Source organism: Cornus florida, unplaced genomic scaffold (assembly GCF_030987335.1).
Source record: "Cornus florida cultivar Cherokee Brave unplaced genomic scaffold, ASM3098733v1 CherokeeBrave_3.0.0_Hap2_Chr10, whole genome shotgun sequence".
NCBI lineage: Eukaryota > Viridiplantae > Streptophyta > Magnoliopsida > Cornales > Cornaceae > Cornus > Cornus florida.
Window position 1 is genome coordinate 50,286,738 of NW_026775580.1, and position 6,196 is coordinate 50,292,933.

A 6,196-nucleotide genomic window follows, 5' to 3' on the forward strand; every position below is an offset into this window, starting at 1 on the left:
AAATGAGAAGAGAAATCATGACATTTTCCCAAATCCAGGGAGAACAGTTCTATGATGCATGGGAAAGATATAATGATCTGCTAAGAAAGTGTCCACACCATGATATTGCTCAATGGCACTTAATAAAGATTTTTTATGATAGTCTCTCCGATTCTTATAGAAATATGGTTGATGCTTCTAGTAATAGAGCTTTTTTGCGTAAGAGTCCAGCTAATGCTTGGGAACTGTTTGAGGCCTTAAGTGAAAATTCAATGCAACATGCGTCTTCCTTTAGGTCTAGGTCTTCACCTGGATGGCATAAAGTTGAAAAAGTCTTTGAGGTAGACAAATCTAGTGAGTTAGCTGCTCAAATAGAAGCCTTGAACTGTAGGTTCGATCAAATTTTATCATTTGGCTTTGCTCCTGTTGCTAATCCACAAACTGCCTTGCTAAAGGAAGTTTGTTCCATCTATGCTAATCCTTCCCATTTTGCTGACACTTGCCCTATGATGGGATAATCATCTGAGATCCCACAGGAACAAGTAAATGCTGTATTCTCTAAACTAGCATACAATCCATATGCTTCCACATATAATTCTGGCTGAAGAGATCATCCAAATCTGTCATGGCGTAATCAAAGCCAAGGAACCACTATTCCTCAATCTCAGGGACAGTATCAAAATTCATCTAATCCTATGCTACAAAATAAATCTTCGACCAATCTGGTATCTACCATCCACCTCAGTTTAGAAATCAACCCACTCAAACTCCTAATCTTCCACCTCCTTCTATAAATTCTACTTTTGAGGACCAAGTACTCAATGCTCATGTTGATCTTAAAGCCAATACCTAACTTCTTAATTCTCATTCACATGCCATAGCAAAGCTAAAGGCACAAGTTGGGCAAATAACTAGTACTTTATCTCGAAGAGAGGATAAAAAGCTGCATAGTCAACCAATAGCCAACTCGAAAGGGCAAAGTTACATGATTAATGAAACCAATTCCTTAGGTATTAATCATGAGCAAGTACAGACTAGTATTACATTAAAGAGTGGTAGAGTGGTTGATAATCAAGTTGAAAAAGGACAGGAAGAAAAAGATAGGCTTAGGGTTCCCATTATTCCTATCATTCATAATCCACAGCCCAAAGATGTTTCCTTAAGTTCTATTCCATAATCCACCATAGGAGTTCAAGGTGGAGTCACTTCTTTATCTGCTCTTATTCTTGAGATAGCTTATGAACCAATAGCGCCTTATCCTGAATGTCTCAAGGAACCCTCCCACTTTGGTAAATATGGGAAGAAAATTCAAGATATGATGTAGGTCTTTAAACAGGTCAAAATCAATCTTCCTCTGTTCGATGCTATAAAGCAAATTCCAGCCTACTCCAAATTTTTAAAGGACTTGTGTACTCTAAAAAGGAAATCTAAAAGCCAAGTTCTTTAGAAAATTTGTCTCACCGAGCAAGTCAGTGTTATTCTTAAGTACAACACCCCTCTTAAGGTTAAAGATCCTGGTGCCCCTACAATTTCTTGCATCATTAGAAACAATGTGATAGAGCTAGCACTTCTTGATCTTGGAGCTAGTGTCAATCTTATCCCTTACTCGGTGTATGAGAAGTTGGGTCTGGGTGAGTTAAAACCTACGTCGGTTGTTCTATAGCTTGCTGACCGTTCTGTCAAACAACTACGAGGTATTGTTGAAGATGTACTCATAAAAGTGGACAAGTTTTTCTTTTCGGTCGATTTCTTAGTGCTTGATACAGAACCAGTCCACAATTCCAAAAAGTATATTCCAGTCATTCTTGGGCATCCTTTTCTAACCACAGCAAATGCTTGCATTAACTGTACGATTAGAGCTAGGGATTTATCTTTTGGGAATATGAAAGTCAAGCTAAACATCTTCAATGCTATTCATCATCCCCACGATGATAGTGAATACTTCTCCCTTGATGTTATTGATGAGTTGGTTGATGAATCACTTCTAACTATTTTATCCAAGGATCCTTTAGAAGTTTGTCTGAATCACTTCAATTATGAAGATTTTGATATTGAATCTTCGATAGTTGAAGTGAATTCTTTGCTCAATTCCACTCCTATTACAGATTTTCCTCTATGAAAATCTAGACTAGAGCCTCTTCCTCTACTTTCTAGTATTCCGCCTATTCTTTCTTTAGAGTCTTCACCTAAGCTTGAGCTTAAGCCACTATCGGACAAGCTTAAGTATGTTTTCTTGGGTTTAAATGACACCCTCCCGGTGATCATTACTTCCAATCTACCCCCATCTCAGATAGTAAGTGGGTGAGCCCTACTCAGGTAGTGATGAGCGCTGATTATATGCATATTCGAGCCACTAAATATACATATGTTAAGGCCTAAAGTGATACTTCTTCTCATAGTTAGACTGATTTATGTTTACTGTGTGTTTACAAGTACTTTCCTAGAGAAATGGTTAAAACTGGACTTTATGATGATATCGAAGCTTACAGAGTCGTTGTCGGTCATTCAGAGTAAGCCGAAAGCTTAAATAGTGAAATTTGAAGAAATTCAAGCCTAGAGCTTGAGCCCAAGTGTTGAGGCTCGAGCATCACAACAAAGAAAAGAAGAAAAGTCAACAAGGCATTAAAGCTCAAGCCTTGTACCTTGGTGCTCGAGCCTTACCTAAGGGTGCACGAGCATTGACCCTCAAGCTTGAGCATCAGGCGTCGAAAGTTGAAGAGTTGATTTTAATTGAAAGGCTATACTCCCAGGTCTCGTGCCTCACTTTTAAGATTGAGCACTATCCATTGAAGCTCAAGCTTGGAGTCCCAAATTGCTCGAGTTTGGTACCTAGTGCTTGCTCGGTGAAGGTGTCGCAGTCCTACCATAAACTTGAGAATGTGAATTTTAATGAGGGCCAAGAGTTTTACATATATAGAAGCCACTACTACCTTTCACTAAAAATATAGCTAGGGCGAGTAGGGATCATTCCAAGGGATTATGAGGATCAAGCAATGTCGTGGAATTGTTATTAGGGCTAGTAGGTCGAGTGATCAAACAATTGGTTGGTTGGTTGATTAAAGAGCAACTAAATTAAACTAAGTGATAGCAAAATAATGCAATTAAGAGTAAGTAAGAGAGATAGATCTAGGGGTTTAGAGATCACCACCAAGCAATGCATTTCTATATCATTGACAAGTGATTAATGAGGGCAAATGGTGTGTTGCAATATTGGTATGTGTGTGTTTGGTTGATTCAACAAGCAAGGATGACTAGTTAAGCATGTATTGTCTAAACATCATGTGAAAGGCACATATATCTAAGCAACGAAGCATATATTGTCTAAACAACATGTGAAAGGCACAATAAATCAAAACAAGTCATTAATCCTTTCATTAAACTCACAATCCAAATTCAACACAAGGATAGAGACATATGCTACTTGCATTCAAAAGCTTGGATCATCAAACAACAAGCATAGATTGTCCTCCCATTTAACACTACACTACAACTACACTACATCTACACTACTAGTATGAAAATAAACTAGGGGAGAGGCACAATCCATTAAGAGATAAGTATGAACCATCAAGAGAATCACAAAAGCGTTCCTTTAAGCACTATGTTTTGATAATTTCCAAATCTATAGCATCAATACACATAGACATGCATCAATAACACAAAATCTAGAGACAAGCACATAAACAACTATTCTAGCATACATAGACATATGGATAGAATGAAATGATTAATTGGAAGTATTAAACCACATAAATCATTGAATAAACAAGATATATATATATCAAAGTGTCAAAACAACAATTACAACACTAATCCCTCAATAATACACAGGATTAAGATATAGAAAGCATGCTTGGGGCTAATTCTAGCCCCAAGAGGATGTTTAGCCACTCATGGCGATGTTGCTCCAACCCTCAAGGGCTAACTCCATGGTTGAAATCTGCTCCTTGTTGATGAAGAACTCCAATGGTGTCTCTAGCCTCTTCCTCCTCCAAGCTTCCGCCCAAGAGATTAAACCCTAGAATAGTCTATATGCTCAAAAAGTGCATCATATTCCTTTTATAGGTAGGTCAAGTGGTACACAAAATGAGCTGGGGTCGTGCAGAGAATATTCTCTAATGATTGGATAGAGGACAGACTGCACAAGCTGGAATTTTAACTTTTTCGCACTGGAGGAAGTTCGATCGATCGAACCTTGGACTTGGATCGATCGAACTGGCTGAGATCTATCAAACTTAGGTTGGATTGATCCAACTGGTTGAGTTTTTTGGGAAAAGATAAATCCGAGATATTTTGGAGAGATATTTATGGGAAAAGGACAAAAGTGGTTAGTGGGTGGCACAACTGTGGATAGGATCAATCATTTGAATAAGGACAAAAGTGTTCGATCGATCGAAGGATGGTGTTGGATTGATCAAACTTTTGGGACTTTATGCTTTTGGGTCTAGGCTTGGATCTATCTTGAAGTGCTGAGATCGATCGTTATTCGATCGATCGAACCTTGAACTTGGATCGATCGAACTTTGCTGCTTCCCACCTTTGGCTTCATTTGCTTCCTTCTTTTTCCACTTTGCTCATTTCTTTGTTTAATCCCAGAATTGTTTCAATTAAGCTCTTATTTGGCTGAGTTAGCTTATTTTCGGGATAAGTGCCTAAAAATGAAAATAATACGAAATCAATCTAAAATGGTAAAGTAAGATAGATAAAGGTACTAGAATGCTTAAGCTTAAGGGGTTTAAATACGCACTTTTCAGCGCTCATCACACCCCCAAACTTAAATATTGCTAGTCCCTATCAATGAACTAGAAAGTAAAGGAATAAAATGAACAACTATATAACTATGAACTAGAAAACAATAAATGGATAACGCCACTTTCGTAGGGAACACGATTGCACTTAGCATATGTAACAAGCCTTTTAAACCCCTAGGTTACCCCTAGTGGACGAGTGAAGTCTCGTGAGGGTTTCCATAAATGGTACCCACAAACATTAAGCTCATTCTTTTAAAAAAGGCACCAATATTGCAAATAAGCATTGGGAGAAAACTACCTCAAGTATGCAATTTTTCAACCCTTTCTAAGCAATCTCCCAAAATCTCAACATCAAGCACACAAGTATGGTCATCCACACATCAAGAAAATGATCATGTAAATTAAAACAACTCTAGAATCCTTTTTGAGTGGACCGGCATCAAATATGTTACTATCTTAGCCAACTAAAGAATTAATCACACCTTTACTCTCAAACTAGCATACAAATCTAGTACCAATCATCAAGACAAGAAGTGGACCTTTTATTAAAGTTTTATTCATCTAGGTGCGCTTATTCTTTTCACTCATTTATTTATTTATTTATTTTTTTTTTTAGGATCAAAGATGGAAGTATGGTGCAATGTGTTGATCTATTAAGCTTTCTAGTGATTCATGAGATCGAGCGTTAGGTCAATGAGTCCCAAACCATACGGCTTTAGGGCATTAGACATTCAAATACCCCTATGGACTTACAAACTTAAATCAACTAGGCTACAAATCAAGACAACAACTATCTAATCATTTCCCACTTCTCACCTTTTGGGAGAAGTCCTCACTTCTTTTTATTTTATTTTTTTATTGCTTTTGCTTCTTTTTATTTATTTATATATATATATATATATATATATATATATATATATATTCAATTATTGAACCTAGAGTTTGGGCCCTCCACCTTTCAGCCCGAGAAGTTCAGTGCTTGATGAGGCTAGAATCCCGGCTACTTAGTGAAAAGGGGTTGTTATCCACCTTTATCAAGAATGAAAGCTTTCAATGCACTACTAGCCTAATTGGGATATAACCAATTCAATAATCAACAAAGCATGTACCCTACAAATGAATGCTAGTGGGCGCCTGCGCTAGTGTAGAAGACTAGAGTGGATCTCAAAACAATCACAAAATCAGGATGAAGTGGACCACAAATGCAAGCAAGATATCAATCTTTCAAAAAATTTACTCCTAAATGGCATTCATAAAGCATACAAGGAATATTGGACTCTCGAGTCAAGCAATTTTTAAATTTTAAGCATTATAGTCCTCAAAAGATCAAAATCATAGCTAGATATGGACCAATCATAAAAATATCCCTCAAATACACAAGTCATGCTCAAAATTTAAATTTAAAACTAACACTATAAAGCACCAGTCCCCCCAAACTTAAATTGCACAATGTCCTCAATGTGCAA

At 37.2% G+C, this 6,196-nt stretch overlaps 1 non-coding gene across 1 annotated transcript; it reads right to left on the reverse strand.

Annotated features, from left to right (window-relative positions):
* LOC132280480 (small nucleolar RNA R71) lies at positions 1–106 on the reverse strand. The gene has a single exon (XR_009471579.1). It is a non-coding gene; the product is annotated as a small nucleolar RNA R71 (small nucleolar RNA).
* Between the last annotated feature and the right edge of the window lie 6,090 nt (positions 107–6,196).